Source organism: Talpa occidentalis, unplaced genomic scaffold (assembly GCF_014898055.3).
Source record: "Talpa occidentalis isolate TD23 unplaced genomic scaffold, MPIMG_talOcc4v2.1 talOcc4.5, whole genome shotgun sequence".
Taxonomy (NCBI): domain Eukaryota; kingdom Metazoa; phylum Chordata; class Mammalia; order Eulipotyphla; family Talpidae; genus Talpa; species Talpa occidentalis.
In genome coordinates, this window is record NW_023604861.1 from 5,004,915 (window position 1) to 5,027,643 (window position 22,729).

The following is a 22,729-nucleotide window of genomic DNA, read 5'->3' on the forward strand; positions in this document are numbered from 1 at the left end:
GGCCATCACCTGCGATCTGTTCAAGAGCCCTTGGGAAAATATCAGAACAGCAATTCCCTGTGTGCTAGGCAGAAGTTTCTAGGGCATTCCTTACAGGATGAGTCAACCCTGGAGGCCTGCTGTGCAACCCAGGGCCACACTTAACAAGCCTGTGTTGGCCACTTAAAAACTCTAGAGGGCAGCACCCACATTACCAGTTCTTACCACACACACTCATAAAGGGATACAAGGAAACTTACTGATGAAATATTTTCACATTTCTGTTGACTCTGTCTTCTTTGGAAAAGCCACTGAAATCTGCCCTTTTTGTGATGGGGTCAGTTGCTTTCATTTTTGTTGAATTGTGGGAGTTATTTCCAGATCCTATATATAGCCCCTTGTCAGATGTGTGATGAGCAAATATTTTCTCCCATCCAGTAGGGAGGCTATAAGGAAACTTGGGTGGGTGGAAGGATGATAATATTGAGTTTCCTTCTGAATGAAAAATATTATTTCTAAACCAAGTTTCTCTGAGATGTCAGTGACAGGACCTCTTGACTGAAAGGGAGGGCGCCAGTTCCTGGGGTCAGCTAGGAGAAAATTGAATCCCCATCCAACAGGGTCTAGACCCACCTCACAAGTAAGGCACCTCTGTAGAGCACTCAGAGGCAAGTGTGAAGAAGGCAGACTCGCATCCATCACTTTATTAAGGGCTGATACTCCCTGAAGATGACTCAGGTTGCTCTCGGCATTGGGCACACAGCCTCTCTCCAGAGGGGTTCCACAACTGAAAGTGGGAACTAGTTTCCAGCTCCATTCTTCAATGCAGAAAAGCATCCATGCACACTGCTACAATTCCGGAAGAGCAGGAAAGAGACTCACACTTTTCAGGCAACCAAAAGCTAGATATAATGGCCCCTTGAATAATCCAGAGGTCAGTACACACAGTCAGGGTCTGGTGCAGCAATTTTCAGGCTACTTCCCCAGAGATCACAAGGTCAGGGATCTTCTTCATGGACACCTGGGAGACAGGAGGTGGTGGTAGAAGTAGAGCCTTCTTCTTTCCAAGCCCCTTCCTGTCTGTGCAGCCTCACTTACCTGGCTTAAATATAGGGAATTTTGAGTATGCTTTTTTTTTTTTAAAAAAAAAAAAAGTATGAAATCATTACCTAGAGATTTGCACAGAAAATCTCGGCCCTACATTTCTTTCTAGTGGGATCAGCTCCCCTCAACATAGGAACTTAACTCACCTCAGGGAGCTCTATGAAGATAATACACTTATATTTTTAGACAAAGGTGGGATCTTAAGCAGGCAAACACTAATAGTGCATTTATGTGATTTTTGTTACATAACATATACATTCTTTGTTACAAAAGATATCTTACATTCTTGACAGACAGCAGGTAGCATGATCCCTGGCTCAACATACATACTCATTAACTGTTCACCGATTAACTATTCATTGATTTAATATATAGATTAAATGCACTTATTGGTCATCATTGCCCAAAGCATATGAAAGATGTCCTTAAATTAATATTTGAATAAATTGTGTTCACTTTGAAATTGGTAACAGTAGGATTTGGTTCACAATAAAATTGCTTAGGTACCTTAAATACATTTTCCTCATCCTTTCAAGTTTTTACAGCTACATAGAATATTTTTTTCAATATTGGATGCAAAAAGTATTATAATTATCATTATTATTTAGAAACAAACTGCAAAGTATTTGAGCAAACATAAATATTTTACTACTCCCCCATAGGAGAAAGTTTAAATGTTCGAAAGTGCAATTGGCAACATAGATTGTAAAATTTAGCTGCTTATTCTTCTACGACAGGGTTGTCAAACTTTTCTATAAAGGATCAAATGTCAATATTTTAGGCTTTACAAGCCATTTTGTCAATAACATAGTCTCTGTGTGTTTGTGTCTGTGACTTCAACCCTTTAAGTATGTTAAAAAAAAAAAAACATTCTCATGTTGGTATAAATCTTTTCAAATGAAATTTTAGAAAAACCACTAATAACCAGATAGAAGTTTCCTCACAAGGCGTAGTTCTACAATAATTGTTTGTATTCTATTAATTATTTTGTATTAGCTTGTCTTCATCAAGTTTATGATTATGTGGGCCTTAAAAATTAAATAATACCTTCATACTTACAGATACAACATGTGATGTAAACTCCATTGAATTATTTGACTCTCAGAAGTCATTAATGTATGACTTTTAAAATCTTTAGAAGGTAAAATCAACAGGATTTTTTGAACAGCTACCATGATATGAAGGGAAAGATGTATTCTAAAATTACCCAATGTTTCAGATATAATGGATTTGGTGGGAAAGATGTGTGATGTATCTGAAGTGGTAGACACACATTTCTAACTTACGATGACATCTGTATCTTCCCAAATGTTTCTCAAGGACCTAAAATTGCACTGAAGTTGGAAATATGGGAAGAACAAGTTTTTAGGAAGAAAGAATTTCTATGAGGCCCCCGAACACATGGTGACAGAGATCTGCAGCAGATGATGTATCACCTTCTTTAGGCAGGAGAGGTGTGTCGGAGGACACGATCTTAGAATCACAAACATATGGGTGGTAGTTTAAAACAAGAAAGTAGATAAAAGTGTGCAGGAAGAGAGTGAAAGAGCAGAATCAATAGACCCAAGGAGAGTCTTTGCAGACCACAACAGAGCTCTCTATCCTCGTCCACACCATGCAGTGTCAGCTAGAACACATCAAGATAGTCATGGGGGCAATGTCCCCCTTTACAATTAGGAAGTGCTCAACTGGTCCACATACCCCTAGCATCAGTCCTAAAAGAAGTGCTGTAAGGCAATTATAAAGGTGGGAGCAAAACAAGTCAACAGGCATCAAAGTTCCCCCGGCTAGTAAGAAATCAGAATGAAGTGACAACTACTCTCCTCTGTGGGTACCTATTTCAAAAGTGTTGGTTGATCTAGATAGACTGTCTGTAGCTAAAAGAATTATTTGACTCTGCAGTTCACATATTTAGAATCTATGTCTAAATACCCACACACATTACATATATATAAATGTTCATTAAATACAAATATGACCATTTTATTCACTGGTACTCTGAGAACTAGTTCCAGCTCTTTCTTGTATCTATTAAAACTATATAAAAAGAAAACAAGTGTCTTCAAGTCATTTCCATTCTTCGTGTTGGTTTATTTTTCCACCAAGTGAACACTCTTTGTTACTACTAATAACTAACTGTTCGCTCTGTTGTGTGAAGGCCTCTAGAGCTAGGTCTCAATTTGGGGGAAATTAATAGCCACAGTTCAAAATTACATGCTGTGCTGTACATTTTAAAGAAACGAGTGATTAATGGGGAATTTTTAAACAGTTCTTTCTCTAATTCCTAAACTCACTCCTCCCTGACCAGCAGTGTGCGTTATTTGTTCCAGAAAGGATGTTTGAGGTTGAGGTTGAGCAAAGATGTAAGAGGTAAGTAGTTCAGGCTCACCCTCAGCCCAAGCTGACAACCTCAGAATTAAAATGTGAATCTGTCTTTGCTCTCACATTGGGTCCTAATACTGCATTAATTTTGTGGAGTGGTTTCCCCCCGCCTTTCAAACTACAAAATAGAATGTTGGCACGTAAAGGTCACCTCGGCCAGCCACTTTTTCACAGAACATGGTGCAGCGACATTTGAATTCAACCTTCTGTCTACTGAACTACTCACTAGACTTTCCTTGACAGATCTGAGCATGATGGATGCAGATTTCCATCCAAAAGGTTTGTCTAGGCCTCAGCAGTAATATAACCTTTCTTAAAGGTTATTTTTAACCACTTGCTAAAAATTCCTGGAGGGAAAAAAATGACGTGCCCTTTAGTAAAATGAATACAATAATATACCTACAATTGATACCACTGAAGTCAAGTTTGGCCAATTGCCCGAGTGAGAACCAGCTCCTTAACAGGCACAGGCTGCCCAGTTCTACCTCAGCACCGAGGTGGGGACCTCAATAAAGATTATGCAGAAATTGAACCCCATACTCTTATTCTAAAACAAAGAGAAAGAGGGAAAAATCCTCCAAGGTAATTTTTGTAAACCTTCCATTATATTGTCAATTAACTCTGATATTGTTTTTATAAAGTCAAATCAAATATAATGCAATAGATTTATTCATTAGGAATCTCATCGACTCAGTGAAGGTTAATCTCACAGTTAAACAATGTTTGCTTTTATTTTTGAAAGATTTTAATGTGATTCCATCTTGGAGAGATAAAGTAGAATTAAGAAGTGTAGCAATCAGCATATTGACTGGACCAACAAAATTAGCACCACTCCATTTGAGATAATAACCTAAAATTATGTCCCAAATAAGATGCCATGTACTTTAATAATTTGTTAGTGGTTGGCTAAGAAAAAAGTCTGTACAAATATAATTAATCTTCTGGCTCAGAGTTTTGGTAATGCAGACTTCATTTTGACAGCATCAAAGCCAACATATCACCATTTTTAATTCACAAGTGAAGGAGTATTATTTCAGGTTCTCCAATTATTACAGTAATAGGGGTAATTAGCAGCTAAGCCTGCTGACTATGCATAGTTTGGACCACGTGCTTCTGGGTTTGGGTGGGTGGGTGGCACTAACCACAGCCTCTTCCAAGGGTCCCTGTGTCCTCATCCCTTAGCAGTAGGGATACAGATACCCCACAAGACTGCACTGAGGACTCTAGTCTTCTGGGGAGTCCTTGACCAGTGCAGAATTTGAAACTGAAGCCACAGCTCTGCTTAGAGAAGCTTATTAACCAAAACTGTTAAGAAAGCTGCTGAATGATCCTCCCCAGTGGCACAGCAGGTTGAGTGCAGTGCTGTGAAGCTGTCCACAGGCTATACAGCACGGGTTCAATTCCAGGCCCGCCAGGGAGATACCCTCATGACGCGGCAGACCTCTCCTGTCTCCCATCTGCTCCCCTCAGCAGTGTATTTCAATCAGTCTGCCTGTTCTGCTCCCCACTCTGTCTCTGGTGAATCTTCTCACCCTCCCGCACATCTGGCCTGTACCCCAGCTCTTGTATAAAAATAAATAAATCTTAAAAAAAAAAGAAAGAAAGCTGCTGAATGGCGCCATCCTTCCCCAAGGTCAAATCTAAAATCATTTCTCTTTTAAATATTTCTGCTAAAAATGGTAAATCTATCTATTTCATTCATTTTATGGTTGCATAATATCTGATGTCTTTAATCTATTATTTTATAAAAGTGATATTTCTTTAAGCCAATTTAATTAGTGTGAAAAACTAAAAGACAAATGCCCACATATGGAGATGCCCATAACTCAAGGGAAAAGGAGCGCAATGACTCCCCACAGGCTGAAGCTGAGATCCACGTTAGGGTACTCGGTAGAGTGTAGCCCGGTATGTGAGAATCTAATTAAGATCCCGGTTTTAAAATAGGTGTTCCCAGTTTTATTGATTAGATGAGGAAACCTAAGAGAATTCGGCCCAGACTGCACACCCTCCTGGAGGCTGTTTAGTCTGCCCCTGTCTCGTGCTGTCCAGGCACAGCCCAGAACATTCTGAGGGAAGAAATAAGACAACCCATCTGACATGCTTCATATCCGGAGCTACGGTGCTGATGATGGGTTTTTCCAAAAAACGCAGAGTGAGTCTTTCAACGCAGGAAACTCTGCCACTGTCACTGACATCCCAGCCTACACACTCCCTTACTCCCAACATGGCCACTGACCACTGAGGGCTCCTGGGGGATCCCCCAACATGTGCATAAACACCCCCACCCCAAAATCATAAACACCAAAAAGTATAAACACCCCCACCCCAAAGAGCCAGGTCTGCATCTGGCAGCCTCGAGACCACCGCCGTGGACAAGATCGCCCGTGCACAGGCCTTAGGGGCTGAATTCCACTGGGCTCAAACAATGCTTCCAATATTTTGGAAAATATTGCATTTTAAAATTTTTGGCTATACTCTGAAGACTTTCTTGTGGTACAATGCTTCATATTTGACACATTAAAATTTCTCCAGCTGGCATCACTATATTAGATGCACATAGATGTACATATTAGATGTATGATAGATACAGATGGGTCGATATATGGATGGGCAGACGCACGGATGGACACATGGGTGGCCAGGTACCCCATCTGTGAAGGACAGGCTATGGAAAAAACTGCATTAAGTGAAAACAAAATGCCAGGCCCTTCTTTTCAGAGGCGAACCCTGAAATAACAGAAGATAAAAGTAGGGGCTCCTTCTCCTTTGAAATGATCTTGTATGTTCATGTCTTTAATAGAAGAGACCCCTCTTGACTAGGGACTTAATTCATGAAGAATTCTGGTCACAAGGACTGGGGTGCAGGGTGGCACCAAAAAGAATAATGAACTGAGGCAACACAGGAAATTAACGTGGAGAGTGAAGACAGATCCAAATCGTTGTGCCCGCTGCCTGGCTGGTGTAAATTTTACAATACAGGCATTCAGGAGAAAACAGGGTTTGTGATGGAGGTTCATATTTGCCTTCGAAGGAGATCATTTTGGCAGTGGGAACTGGAAAAGAGGATTCTCCAGAAATGCTGAGACCCCGCTCAAAGATTACAGCAGAGGAAAGTGAGCATGAGCTGGACCTGGGCTGGGGGAGGGGGACGGGATTTCTCAAGTCCAGTGGATCAGCGTTGAAGAACAATTAAAGGAAAGAGACGCAGGAGGGAAGGCAGCCTGGAAAGACTTGTATTTCCAGCTTGGGAGGCCGGCCATGTGGTGAGATCATAAACTGAAAGTTCAGAGAAAGGTCAAGTAATTTAGCTGGGGGTGGGACTTAGTATAATTTTTAATATACTGAGATTGAAGTAACTGTGAAACACTCAAGAAAAGAAATTTATTATAAACTTTCTGGAAATATAAGTCTGACAGTCCAGAGAAAAACTGGTCTTGATATTTGAGGCAACAACAAGAGAGAAGAGGCTCATTCATATTTAAAGTATTGGGGGAGAAAGATCAAAGAAGTGTCATCAGAACCTACTAGAAGTATTAGAAGAGACTGGTGTCCTGGAAGCCATGGTGAAAGTGAGCTTTTAGGAGTTTGGACGTGAACAATTGGATCAAATGCTATAGAAAAGTAACTAGAAAACTGTGGTTCAAAAAGTAGCACGAAGTTTGCCAGATAAAAAGCTGGTGCTATTAATTTCTGCAGATTCCATATGTTTGGCAGGGAGGGGGTTGGAGTATAACATTCGAGATAATGAATGAAAGTAGAGGTTAAGAGAGTTCCTTCTGCTGATTCCTCTACTGCTTCAGTCCTTCCAGAGATATTTGCCGATTACTTACCGCAGCCAAGTGCTGTTCAAGACACGAGGGATGGTGCAGGAGCAAAGCAAGACCCTCTGCCCGCCCCGACTCGTGTATCCTCATGGGGACAATCTCGTCAGAGAAGCTTCATCACAAGCAGCAGAAAGAAGACAGTTATTTCTTGGGTAAGGGGGCAGGATGAGAAACCTGAGCCCATCTTTCACCGAAAGGAAGAGGAGGTAAGAGGTAGTAAGAGGAGACAGGTAAGGCACCGAAACAGGAGTCCAAGAGCGGGGAATTGGCCCATGTCCCTCCAGCCCATCACAAAGGTTCCCAGGGTCCCTATTAATCCTTCTCCGTGGTCACTGTGAATTCCCAAAGCCAAGTACACGAGGGGACAGGAACTCAGAGAGGACACTGGAAATATTGGATGACCCTGACATTCTACATGCAGGACCAGGCTGGTAAGAGGAGATGGTGCACCCCTGTGATCAGCGGCCACACAAGCCTCCAGGAAGAGAATAACTCACACCCTTCGTGAGCTCACGAAGAGCAGCTGGTGTTTACCTTGATCTCTAGGACTCTCCACCATTCCAGGACCCAGCAGCTCACCTCAAAGGGAACTGCATTCCAGATGCAAATGTTAAACCTTGAAGTGAAACTCCTCGCACCAGTCTAGCACTTTCTCCCATGGTCTCCATGAGGCATCTTGAACCGATTCAAATTGAACTCCTGGCAGTGAGACCCACACCACCAGACAGAGGAGTGCTCTCGCCACCTGCCAGCTACCTCCCACTGCACTTCATCATCCACAGAGTAAATTGTGGTGCAGTTGTTCTGAGGCTGAGTTCCTCTGGTCCCTGGTACACAAGCCATTGTGTTCATCCAGGACTACGAGAGTCCTCTCTCTCTCTTTTTGACTTTGATTTCGCTTTGTGTGTCTGAGTCCTCGCCTCAGTTCTACTCCCCCCACTAGACATCTAACTCCTCTCATGTCTTTGAAATAGATCCTTAACTATGTGTATCCTTGTAAAATGCATAGTGCTCTGTTTGTGTTGGTAATTTACATAAGGAATATGGTGCAATAAATTCCCTGCTGTTTCCTACCTTTTGATCTCTGCATTATGCTTTAAAAATCCATGTTGCTGTACGCACAGTCTGTCACTATCATGCAAATCAACTCGTATACCAATGGTAAAGAGGGGAATGATGTCAGGATAACAAAAACATTGCACTGCCTCATGAGTTCTGTTGCCAAGCTGTCTTGTCTTTATGACCACCACATAAGAGCGGATGGTTACAAGGCACACAAATCCTGCTGAAGAAAGCAAGACTGGGGACCATCGTCCTGTTCTCACAGCCCACTGCTCCCACAGCCTCTTGTCTGAGCTTCACCACCTCCTGCTAGAGAACCTTCCCTGCCCTTCTCTTCAATCTTTGAGTCTTGTGTTCTTCTCTCCAAATTCAGCAGGATAAACACATCTTTTCACACCCATCTGTCCCCATCCAAACTGTTATGATAAAGCTTTATAGGTACTTAGCATCATTTTATGCATTAGGAATCCGATGTTTCCTTTTAACTGTTATTGCAACTATTAGAATAATTATCTTTCTTTTCAATGTTTTTACAGTTAGTGAATTACTTTGAAGGGACTAGCCCCAGCCCTATCCTTTCCCATAAGTTCTGTTAATTGTAAAGCATAATTTTGCTACACAGATTTTTGGAATTCAGACATCATTTCACAGCACCAAAGTGTATACACCTAAACTTTTGAGTCTCACTGCATAGCAAGCTAAATTCCCGGTGCCTCTTCAGTGTTCGATTACCCATTGGACTATAATGACTATCTGATCTGTCTTCAGTTTCCCAAATATTTAGTGAAAGACCAAATGTGATACTCATAGGAGAGAGTCCCTGATCTCCAAGAACTTATTTAGTTGGGAAAAGAGAAGATGCTCAGAAAAGGATGAATAATACATATATAATAAATGATACATATCAGTTCTAGGTAAGAGGTATAGCTCAATCAGTGGAAAGGAAAGAGTCCAGTCATGGTTTTCAGAAAATTATCCATTATTGGGCCTCCCCTGGTGGCGCAGGTGTTTGAGCGCTGTGCTGTGAAGCTGTCCACAGCCTCTGCAGCGCCGTTTTGATCCCAGCCGACCCGGGGAGGGTCCCACATGTCGCAGCAGACCTCTCCTGTCTCGCCCACTGCTCCCCTCAGCAGTGTGTTTCATCAGTCTGCCTGTTCTGCTCCCTGCTCTGTCTCTGGTGAATCTTCTCACCCTCCCGCGCATCTGACCTGTACCCCAGTTCTTGTATAAATAAATAAATAAATCTTTAAAAAAAAAAGAAAAAATTAGCCACTATTATTGAGATAGTCACAACCCCCCCTTCCAGGCCACTCCTACAGGTTTACGTGTTCTTCTCACAGTTAGCAGTGCCAGTCACGTGATCTGCATTAATCAACAGAAGTGAGTGGGAGGGAAGGTACAGGTCCCCGTGTCTCTTTTTCCTCTGTTGACACGGCACAGATAAAGTCTGATCCTTTAGTGGCCAAAAGAAAAAAAGGCACAGTAGAGCTTAAGGCAGACTAATAAGTTGTAAACCACTGAGACTGGGGCCATTTCTTGCTGCAGTGCAAACCAACCTAAACTAACTGATAGAGAAACTCCCCCGGGACAGAAAGCGACATCCCCACTTATCACTATAAATTAGTTAAATGGGAGGAAAGTACCCAAGCATTTAAAAAAGGGACAAAAAAGTTAACTTATCTGAGTAATAAAAGACTTTCTAAATAAGATATACAATCCAGGAGCCATAAAGGCAAAGTTTCACATTTTTTACTATATAAGAATGTAATATGCAATAAAACATGCAGTTGTGTGTGTGTTATATAACAGTCTGGGGGACAGTTTTGCAATCCACATAACAAGCAATTGATTTATAATTATAATGTAATGTGGATTTTAATCCAAACAAATGTGAAAAAAATAATAACCTGGAAAATCGAGGTTAAAAAAAATTAACAAGCAATACACAAAGAAAAACTAAAAATAGCCAGAGAACATATGAAAACCTGCTCAAACTCATTAGCATGGAAAAGGGAGCAAATTAAAATGATGAGAGCACTTTGCAGCCTTTGGAGTGTTTAAAACAGTTTGGAAAGCGCCTGCTTCAGCAGGTCATCTCTGCAGAGGATAGGAGGGTTAGGAAACAGACTAATGTGGCCCACCGTCTCTTGTTTTCCCTGCTGTTTCCTCGTTCACCAGGAGAATGTATTGTTAGGTCCCTGCATTGTTTAATTGAGGTATAAGTGACAAACAGCTTATGCGTTGCAGGTGGACAACATCCTGATTCATTATCGACATGTATTAGAAATGATCCCCGCAGGAAACGCAGGCAACATCCTTCCCTACGTAGTTACATGGTGGTTGTTTTTTTTTTCTTGTGATGAGGACTTCTAAGATCTACTCTCTCAGCATCGTCAATCTACTTTCAAATGTGCAGTTCAGTGTTATTAACCATGGTCACCGACACTGCACATTACAGCCCCAGGACTTGCTTGTTCATAAGGGGGAGTTTGTACCGTTTGCTCTCCTTAAACCATTGCATTTTTCATATAAATTTAATGGAAAATTCATCATGGATGAATAAATGTGATCAAGAGAAACCTCACAAGGTAAGTGTTGTTTTGACTGGAGAGAGAAAATAGACTTAGATCAGCCGTTCCCAACAGGGGCAGAGAGCAGAGTTGTCTCCTAGGGGATGTTTCACCATGTCAGGTGACATTTGGGGGATTTCACAAGGGGGCCACAGAGGTTCTACTGACCTCTAGGGAGTAAAAAGGCCAAGGAAGCTGGAAAGCATGCTACAAGACACAGGACAGTCACTCCATGCCCAAGAACTATGGCTCCAAAATAGCCACTGAGCCCTGGTTGAGAACCCCTTGTGTAGAGAGAGTGATGAGGTGTGTGAGCGCAGCCTGAGCAAAGGCAGAAAGGGAGTTGGCTGCATGAGCAGTCAACAGCCAACATACCCGTATGCTGGAGGGCAAGAGACTCAGTGTCTCAGGGGGCCCCTCAACACCCCAATACACTCGGAAGAATTTTATACTCTTAGGAGATGAAGCAGAAGGAAATGAGAAAAACAGCATTAAAGCTGCTTTGGTTGACTTGCATTACTTCAGCCTTATTCCATTTAATTTTATACCCTGATTATTTAAAAGGTTTCCATTTTAATCAAGACTATTTACTGCATTTCAGAAAGTCGGTTCCGCATAAAATAATACCACATGTATATAATGACATGTTGAATGTTCAATTTGATGCTTTTTTAAAAAAATGGGTTCCACAAAAAATGATTAGTAAAAAGCTCAGTTTGATCTGATAAGCTGGATTCGTGAGACCTGGCCCAAAGGAAAAAGGATTAAGAAAATAAAATACCAATTTCCAGTGTAGTTCCCACCCCGGAGTGTAGAAATATACTTTGGGGCTTCCCTGGTGATGCAAGGGGTTAAGCACTGTACTATGAAGCTGTCCGCAGCCTCTGCAGCATGAGTTCGATCCCCGGCCAGGGAGCAACCCACATGGCACAGCAGACCTCTCCTGTCTCGCCCGCTGCTCCCCTCAGCAGTGGATTTCAGTAGATCTGCATATTCTGTTCCCCACTCTGTCTCTGGTGAATCCTCACCCTCCCGCACATCTGGCCTATACCTTGGTTCTTGTATAAATAAATAAATAAATCTTGAAAAGAAAAAAAGAAATATACTCTGGCAAGTGAATTCTATGCAGGGGGCAAAGTAGGAATCACGGAATCCAAAGTTACTGATCAGATGAGAATCTGGGTTCTCTGTGAAAATCAAATGGATGTGAATTTTTGGTCAAACACCTTTTGGGGTCCTGTTGCCCATGGATGATTCAGTTAAGATAAAGGTATGTGTTGACCATAATCACAGTTCTGATGAAATGATTTAATGGCTTTGTGGGCATGGAAGGAACAGACACAACTATTCATGTTTTATAAAGATATTTCTGGGCTGTTCTATGACTCTCCCAAGGTTTCACTCCCCAGGTACCTAAGTTACTATGGATACTGTCCAAAGAGCACCATTCTTTTAGGTAAGTAAGCCTAGAGTGTGATAGAATGCTAAGAAATTGCAAGATCTGTGCTTAGCAGTACTATGAGCAAATGCATCTCAACAGTCCAGTGGGATCATTTGAAACATTTTCAGTATCTGGAGAAAGAAGGAAGAGACATTCATCTCCCTTAGTCTAGGCAGAGATGTGTGGGCTCTTGGCTTGACTGAGCAGAGAGTTGTGCTAATGAGACCAAGTCGTGGGTCTGATTCCTGTGTATCACACTCAGTTCTCTCTTTAACAGGATCAGAGCAGCTATGTAAGTAAAATTCCCTGGGCTCAGGGCTACCCAATGGGAAATTGAAGATGAAACAAAAGCAGGACAGAGAGGATCATAATCTCTTTCAAAGAATTAAGTATTATGTATGTATAGAATGCCAATAACTAATCATTTTTATGTCATTTCCTGCATGTTTTCCTAGAAATCCATGCTCAAGTGGTAAAAGTAGTCACTTTCTTGAAAAAGGACAGTTTTGTGGAGTTGGACAATTGAATGAAAATTGAATATCCAACTTAAGTGCTACCCCAGTGAATGGCTAAATTCTGATGATTTATTTTCTTACATGTCTCTTCTGGGTTTTGTTTGTTTTGCCTTCATAGAAATAGCCTAGAATGGAAAAAGAAGTTACAAAGAAGTAAGAGAAATTCCACAAATTTACCTTGTATGCGTCTTCCAGTGCCTCTCTTCCTGATAATGAGGTGGTTAATGAACCTAGTCACCCTGTGACAGAATCTCCCCCACAAAAATGCTTAGAAAGCACTCAGACCTCACTTCTTCAAGTGCAATCATCAATGAAACAACTGTGTCACTATCTCTGAGGCGCTTGTTACAAATGTCAGGCTCCTCCCAGACATGTTGGTTCAAAATCTGCATATTGACTAGGCAGCCAGGTGACTGAAGGCCACACAGGTTGAGTTCTGTCCTAGAAGAAATCAGGGAAATGAGCGGAACTGTGCTTGTCCAGGTCAGGTCAGTAAGGTCACCTGTCCTCAGCAGCCACTCAGGTGCTTTACAAGGTTCACAGCATCTGGTGTTACTTTGTGGTTGACTTGTTAGATGAAAATCCTTTTCAGAGCTTACCTGTGTCTCATGTGGTGTCCCAGGCATCACGATGTCTAAAAGATCAGCCTGAGGAAACAGCCAACCAAGGTTTCCCGATCTAACACGTTCCTTCACCTGTGCATGAAAATCGAAGGCTGCCACCAAGTATCAGTAGGACTCGCTGTGCATTTTTTGACCAACTAGTCAATTGTCAATGACTCACCTGTTGTATTGTTAAAAAGAGCTCACAGCATGTAAAATTGCCACATGAATGAAACTAACAGCCAATAAAAAATGGTAAAGATTGAATTACTGTCATCTTTGATGGTTTCATGCTCAAGTAACCTTTTGAAAAGTGGGGAAGCACTGCTTATGGGACACAGGAAAGTCCATCCAATATATCATTATTTAAATATATTATTGTGTAGTAAAGAATCAGTAAAAAGGGCCTCCCTGGTGGCCCAGGGGTTAAGTCTCAGCACCAAAACCACGACTGCTTGAGTTTGCTCCCTGGCCAGGGAGCTGACCCCACAGGGCGCAGCAGACCTCTCCTGTCTCCCCGCTGCTCCCCTCAGCAGCATGTTTCAGTAGATCTGCCTGTTCTGCTCCCCACTCTGTCTCTGGTGATCCTCTCACCCCTGCACCTCTGGTCTATACCCCACTTCTCCTACAAAAGAAATGAATATTTTTAAAAAAGGATCAGTAAAAAAAATCATGTATATAAATATTTATGTATTTTAAAGCCTAAACCCAAATAGGAAAAACTGAAGAAAAGGAGCTTCCATACATCAAGGACCCCGAAGCAGACGGCGGTATTTACAGCTCAGTTCCTCTGCGTCAGTGTATAATGAGGTAAGTGTGTATGGTTCGAACTTTACTTGTTTTCATTTGAGACAGACATTTTTTCTTGAAATCCTGAATGTCTGGGACATTCTAACCTCAATTCTGACTCTCGTTGCTCTGTCTTCTAGTTTCTCTAAATTATCTTGCAGACATAATGGCGTTATGCTGTGCTATGTCTTTGCTGAGACAGACAACATTTGGGACAAAGGTCATAAAAAATAACAAGGCTGATTTCTTTGATCTAGCCACAGTCAATCAAACAGATTTTTTTTTTCCTTTCTTGGGTGGCTTTCTATTGCAAATTGTCCTTTGTTAGGAACAGATTCTTTCTAGTCCACTCTTCTTTGCTCAGACTCAGCCATGTTCACTGTGCAGACAGCTGACTGCTGTACACCGGGGTATTGATATTGTGCACTAAGATCCCAGGACAGGAGGCCTCCATGGCACCAGGATGGAAGGACTTACTGAATAAACAAGACAGTTACCATGAAAGCAGGCTAACGACTCAACTGGCAGGCGCCCGGTCCAGCCCAGCCAGTCACATCAGCTGATTCTATGCCACCTCCCTGTCACAGGCCACCACCACCAGCAATTTCCAAAGACATTGTTAGAATAAGTTTATGTCTCCTCTGATTTGGCAGACACACTGTATACGTGTTGGGACAAAAGGACATTGTGGTTTAAGCCACAGAGAGCTGACAGTCAGACAGAGACCTTGAACGTGGAAACTCCCATTTGGGAACCTCTCTCATCACAAAGACAAGAGCTCAGACCAGTCCTTTCAGGAAAATGAAGGGCAGGGACAGAAACCTGAGTTTGTCTGATTCAGCAAACTGTCAAGCAAAAGCCCATGCTGACAAGAAGTCTTGAAGAAATTCAAGCAGAACCTCACTTTCTACAGAAACAAAAATTGCATTAACCTCACACTAAAGAGATTGAGTCTTGGTCTTAGACCTCTGGTATGATTTGAATATCAATATCATTAAACCAAAATTCTTTCTAAATATAATGATCTTCACCTTTTATCAGAAACTTGGAGGGCAAGTTGACCTCTCCCTAAGATTCATCACTTTTCAATATGCATGTAAAAAATACCAAATTGAAGTCATTGGTATTTATCTCAACAGTTTACAATTTCAGTGGCTACGATGTTAGCAGAGGTCAACAGCTATAAAATTGCCTTCCAGCAGGTTCTTAAAATGCATTCAAAACTGATTAATATACTTGCCGAAGATAAATCTATTCTCCCTTTACTTTTCTCTGCAAAATAGCAAAATAAGTATTGGGTCATTCTATGGTTTCATCCTAGCATAAAGTCTACTGAAAGTGGATAAAGAAAAGGTAAGGTATCATATATAAAAAAAGGTAAGGTAACATATATAAAATGCACACACTGACATTTTAACGGGGATAGTCTCCCCAGACGGCATGGGAGGATGTCACTACTCTCTCAGTCATCCAAATTCTACCTGGGGGGGAAATGCTTTAAGATTTTTTATATAGTCTCTCATTCATGTCAATCATTAACATAAATGACATTTTGTGGGAAAATAAACTCAAATCATCTGTGTTGTCATGTTATACAAAGTTATTTTTACCTGATAATGCCATGTCATATTGAATTACTGTCTATCCACAGGCCCCATTTACAGACTTACCCAAAGTGACAGCCCAACTTTCACACACATTTCATTTGACTTTGTCACATTCCTCTCAGCAAGGCCTCTGGGCAAATGCACAGACAGAAAGTTCATGCACAGCCTTTCCCCCACCTTTCTCAGTGGCATTCCAGAAAGGACCTTAGTAAGAGAGTCTTGTCAACAGTTTGAAGCATCGATGTTTACATTTGCATCAAAAACATCCATTTTCACTTGCTTTCTCATCATTCCATTTACTAATCTCCATAGTAGCTATAAACACTTGAACCTAATCACTAAGCATGGGGAAGAATTTACCCATTCCCCAACAATGCAGGAAATGTAGCATTTACTACTGTACACACACAGAGAGAGTCAAACTACAGAATCGACATGAATTTCTTCACTCCTGCTATTAATATTTAACACAGTAGTTATTTTCAAGGACATGTGTGTATTTAGAAATATGAAAGTTACATCCATTTAATGTAGAAAATTTAGTAAATATCTTTTCATGCCATTGTCTTTGACTTAAATAAAACATTACTCTTATTTGTGATATGTTACATAGCACTTTTGATTTGCTGGTATTTACCAATCTTCATACTTTAACAAGATATTTTTAAGTCAGTGTTCAGTTATGATGCAATCATCAATGATAAAGTTCTATAGAAGACAGTTATGAAATGAAGCTTTATTTTCTTAACATTAATAAAAAGCAAATTTAAGACCTTCCTATATTTGTGATATGTCAATCACTTAAGTAAAATTTTAGAGCTAGAAGATATATTTGAGATCCATAATCCAGCTTCCTCATTTTTAAAAATAAGGAACTGAGCCTCTAGGTGATGTCAATTGACTTTCTCAAGGTCACAGAAGTAGTTAGAGACAGGTTGGGAATTAAATGTTCCAGCCAATCTGCCAGGCCTTCCCTTCTCAAACGACTTGGCATTTGACCCTATTGCAACGGTGTCTTCAAAGATGCGCACACCTGTTCCAAACCTGTCAGTCCTCAGGCCCTTTCATTCTTCCATGTCCACACTCATTGATTGCTTAACAACAGGGGATATTCCGAGAACTGCATCTTTAGATGATTTCCTTGTCGTATGGATGTCACAGTGTAATCACGAAATTCAGCCTGTGCATACCCAGACTCTGGAGGGTCATTTATTGGGAGCACGGTTGTCTACATGCTCCGATGCTGATCAAAGAATCATTAAGCACAACTATCCTGTTCCGAGATGTGACACCTGTGCACCCCTTAAGCCAGATGGGCTAACTCCTCCCTGAAGCGGACTAGCCATCAACCTGCTACCCCCGATCTAGAATCACTTTGATGAAATATTAAAATATTGACACCTCCCTGGGTGTCAGAGAGGATTTCAGCCACTGAAATCCCTGAGTCCCATGGTGCCCAGGAGAGCAATTCCGGAGCCAAGCCCAGATTCAAGGCGACCCAACAATCTAGTTAATAGGTAAAAAATAATTACAATAATGAACAAAAACACTTTGAAATAAGGAGAAGTTCTGCAAAACGTCCTTTTGGACACCTTCTTTATATCTTCAGTGCCTAAAAGGCATCTAGTAGGCTTATGGAAAGAACTACTCACTGAGGTTCATTAACTAGTTAACCTATAAACACAAGAAAATAGGTCTACACACTACTTGCTAAACCAGTCTGACTTTGGGCTAAGGGAGACGCAACCTGTTTCACCCCTTGTCATTCAACAGAGATGAGAAAGCCCAGATCCGGCATTGGAACGCTAACTGAGACATTTCTATTTGGGAATCTACTAAAACAAAGCTACCATTAGCAATCTGAACACAATGCAAACCCAGAGGTAAAAGAAACAAATACCTTGTAGATAATTGGTTCTGGCTTCTGTAAAATGAATGGGTATCTGGAGATTACGGCTGATAGGAAATGGAAACATAATCCCTTTCAGTGCTCTGAAGATACACATGTGTTTAGAAATAATAGATGTGCTAAATGTTCTAGAGGTTTCCCTTGCTCATCCCACTTTTTACCATTAAACTGAACAGGACAGCTGAGGTGCGTGAACCATCACATTCCTGCTCTATCGCCAGGTATGCCAAAAAAGCAAAAAGACGGGATTTCCATAGAGGGTCCGAGCAGACCTTCAGGTCATTGGCAGTCATTCCTTTTGGCAATCCAGTGGACTGATTCCAGAATAATGCTTTTAAGTGTACAAAATCTAGACACATATAGAATGCAAATATAAAATAAGCGTTAAAATATTTACTTTAAATGTAACAATAAGTACAAAATATTAAAAGTAAAATACTGAGGACTACAAAGGAAACAAATTATATTGAAAGACACATCATATAAAAGAAACTGCTCTGATTTCTTAATCATGATTTAAAGGCTATTTCAACATACCTGCAGTAACTGAATCGTGATAGAAAAGCATTTGGGATTTATATAAGTTGATAAAGTCCACAGATATTTCGGATACTTCTAGGGTCTGTTTGCATTCATAATTTTAAAAATGTCCAGTTTTGGTAAATGAAAATAAACACGGGATTGTTTTCCCATCCAAGTTATGGAATCCCTATATTGTTGCCACAAACTCCCAGAGGTAGTCTATGTTCAGGTTAAGAATCCCTGATTTTAGGAAGCAACTCCCAAATTGGACTTCTAGCCTACATGGGTGATTTCTGTGACCCAGGGTCAGGCTCCAGAACCTGGAGGCAGCAGCAGCTGAGGAAAGGAATCCGTGGCAGACCCCAGAGACATGCCTGGCTCGCCTTAGACTCTCCTGCATGATGATTGGATTCCCAGTGGGACTATTATCCCTCCTCGATATTTTAGCCCTTTGGAATTAGTTGCTAAACTTCTAAGCGAGCATATGACATTCCTTCTCTGCTGCTGAGGCTTACGTTCCTTCATTTTAGCAGTTCAGAACTCCAAAAAAATTCATTGTTTGCCGCTTATCTGTGCGGCATCTCTCAACAGTATCAGTTATCTACAGCCTCCTTATTACAGACATTTGAGACTGAAAAAAGCCACATCCATATAGCTAGTATCATGGAATCTTGTTACAATGGTTTCATTTTATTACCAGTTATTGTTGCTCATCTCTTATTTGGCCTGATTAATAAATTAAACTTGTCATGGGTGTGTGTATGTGTAGGAAAAATTATGGTACAGATGGGGGTTAGTACTCTCGGTTTCTGGTACCCATTGGGGGGGGGTACTGGAACACGTGCCCCAAAATTGGGGGAAGGAGCTATGATAGTGCAAGGGGATCAAGGCCACGTGGGATTTTCTATGGGCCCTAGTATAGAATTTACTAAACACTAAAATTAAAATTAAAATAAACCAAATGACATGTGCTTTCTTTGTGCTCAATTTATTCATCTGTGGAATGAAGATAATGAAAACTACTGGAAAGCATCTATCAGGAGGGTGTGCTTAAATACAATGTGAGTGAAGTGCTTAGTACAGTGCCTGGTATTAATTAAGAACTTGATAGATGCTAGCTCTTTGATATTAGCTACATCACTTTTTGAAAAATATAGGAAATTTTAGTATTTATTAATATAAAGCTTCTATGTAGACTTCCCACTGGAGAAATATGACTCTTAAGAGCACTAATGATAAATGCATATATTCTTGAAAACATGGATGCAAAGGTGACATTTATTATATGTAACCCAAAACCCAAAAAAAATCTTATGGGGTATCTTCCTTCCTCCAAAGTACCTCTCCAACCTCATCTTCCCGCTCCACGATTCTCCTCTTTTAATAAAATTCTCATTCAACCTGTCTTCTCCCAAAGGAGAAACTGAAATACAGATGTCACAAGGTTGGAGGGAAATCTGAGACCAAGAAAATGAGATACGTTGTTTTTTTGCCGTTTAGAATATTACCAAATACCAAATTTCCTTAGCTAACTGACATTTGTCATCAATACTTCCATTTAACTTTCATCTTAGCCCCTAGCTACATAAGAGCGATTCAGATCATTTAATCAAGAACATTTTGAGGACTATTATTTTAGTCATTCATATTCAACAATTGCTTATTGGTGTCAACTACAGCATTTAGATTCTGGAGGCTACAAACAGGAATGAAAAATGGGCTCTATTTCAGGGACCTCAGAGTTAATGTGCAAGATTTTCAACAAACAAGGATTCAAAAAATGAGCCCTGGTTTATCAACACCCAAAAGGAGCCTCTGGCACTAAAATTTCCTGTTCCTCCTTAAAAAGATAACAATTCCTTGGAGAATAAATGAGTGAATGAATGGATACTTCCCAAATGCCTGTGGCTTGACTCTATATTGCTAAGAGTCTGAGGAATCTACAGGAGAATCTTGGCCATGAACATTTCCAGACCCCTGGGCATGAACATTTCCAGATAGAAATATTAAGACTTGTTGGGAGAACTTAGGAAGGGAATGACAAGCTTTTAGAAAGCAAGACTTAAAACACAAGGGTTAAGATGAGTCACAGCGACAGACAGAAGCACCAAATAAAGGGGGAACACTGGGAATCTACAAAGTGATCCATAGCTGAGGAGGACAGAAGAGAGGAATGCAGTGCTGAGAGATGAGAACCCCTGTGGCTCCAGCACAAGTTTTGGTCAGAAAACTGCAATTGAAAGAAAAAAAATAGAAGCCAGAACATGAATATAAATACTAAGAAAAGAATGGAGATAAGTTACTTGCTCTTCTCAAAAAAAATTAAAATAAAATAAAATAAAAAGAGTTGGCTGCTTCATTAAATGATAAATACACCCGCATTTTTGAAAGCCTCGAAAAAAGGTTTATCCTTGAAATCAGGGTAAAGGCAGGTGATTCCTTTATTTCTTTGTACACGTTTATTGTGTTTAAATTCTTGGTCACTCATTCCACTAATTCTGCTTTAGAAACATGTTTATGTATATTCTTAAAAGCTTGGAATAACATATATGCAACTACTTATAGTGGGTGTCTTTGAACGTGTAAAATCATTTTAAAAAAAACACCAGTTCAAAAAAAAAAAAGAAGGGGGGCAGGTAATTCAGGTGAACAGCAGGACTTGGTGACATTGAGCACTTGACATTCATCCACGTGGAGAAAAGTGATGTAGGTCGGAAGCTGCATAATGTTATAAATCATTGTGACTTCGATCATTTTTTTTGAAAGGGAGAAGGAAGCTTGTCCCAAATACAAATCGTGAAGGTATGCCAAACATTTCCTCTGAAGACACCTGTGTTAAGTTCAGGAAAATCAGAAGCTCATGTCACTCTACAAAGGAGACAACCAATCATCTGGTCTGATGAGAGCTATTTGGGGGCGCAGGGCATGTCTTGGCTCTGCTGATGCCCCAGTAGCTGAGGGGAGCTCCAAGAACAAATGTCCTCAGAGTCTAGCCCTCTGGCCTATAACACTGGCTTTCAACAACCAGCATCTGAATGCCCCCGCCACGTATTAGTAATTCACTCCGTGCTAGTACCTCACACAATAATGCCTTTTCTTTGCTGGAAATATGCAGTTCTGCTGGAAGACCTTTAGATCCAGAGGAACTGGCATCAATCTGGTGATGACCAGCCCCAGACAGCCATTTAATCAGCTCCCCACGTGACTGCAAGTTGCTGGCTTACCCACTGCGTCCCTGTCATACACCAAATGCATTGACATGAGCCACCCGCACAAACTACCGCTTGTGACTAAGGAACAGACAATGAGGCCAAAGATTTTGGTTCTTTCCCATTTTCTGTTGTCTAATTACTCCCTCCAACAATGAGGCTGGAGGCCAGGAGTGAACACTCTTGTTTTCTTTCACCAGGAGTCTGAATTTAAAGTTTCGTTATCCCCTGGAATAATTGCTGTTTTCAGTAAAGTAACTAAAAACTATTTATTGAAGAAACTTCCTTTGGAAAATCATATTTTAATGTTTCAGAAATTGAGCATTCACTTTCATCAAGAATTCAAGTTTTTTAAGAAAGATCAACACTTGCAAAATTAACATTATAAATTATAGGAAAACAGATTTGACTCTCAACCGAGTTACCTTAAAACCCCTATTTCCTTATAAACTTCCATCATTTATTTTCTTTTCTCTAATTTTATTACTCTAAATTCACTTTAATGTACTTGTATTAGGACCAAGAAAATTAATATTAAACTACTGGAAGTGAAAATCAAGGCACCTCTGATTTAAGAACTTTTTTTTAAGTGTCTCAGAATTGGTTTCCTGACTATTCTATATCTTAGCAAGAACCAAACTTTCTTTCAGCCATTTATACATAACTGAAAGGCTGGAATATGCCAAGTGAGAATAATAATATCCTTATTTAGTATACCTTCTTCCACTTCCCCATACCCAAATCCTTAGAAATATTTTGAAACATTATTTCAATGTAAAATATTCAATAAAAGCTACTATCTTGAACCAGAACAGAAACCCTGATCTCTCTTGCAGCATTACTCATATGCTAATGATCAGACACCTTACCCAAATTTTTTCTCTTCCTGCTTCTTTTTTCTTTTTTTTTAGAGATTTATTTATTTATGCATGCAAGAACTGGGGTGTAAGCCAGAGGTGCATTGGGTGAGAGGATTCACCAGAGAGAAAGTGAAGAGCTGAACAGGCACATCTACTGAAATACACTGCTGAGGGGAGCAGCAGGCAAGACAGGAGAGGTCTGCTGCACCATGTGGGTCAGCTCCCTGGCTGGGACCGAATTCATGCTGCAGATGTTGGTGTTAGCTTGATAGTGCTGTCTTTAACCCCTCTGCCACCTGGGAGGCCTCCTTCCTGCTTCTCCACAAGGTCTACTTGTCCTGCTACATCTGACAG

The 22,729-nt window shown here is 40.7% G+C and overlaps 1 long non-coding RNA gene across 1 annotated transcript in view; it reads right to left on the reverse strand.

Moving 5' to 3' along the window:
• The window catches only part of LOC129146947 (uncharacterized), a 116,438-nt gene that overhangs the window by 25,994 nt on the left and 67,715 nt on the right, over nucleotides 1-22,729 (reverse strand). The window lies entirely within an intron of this gene.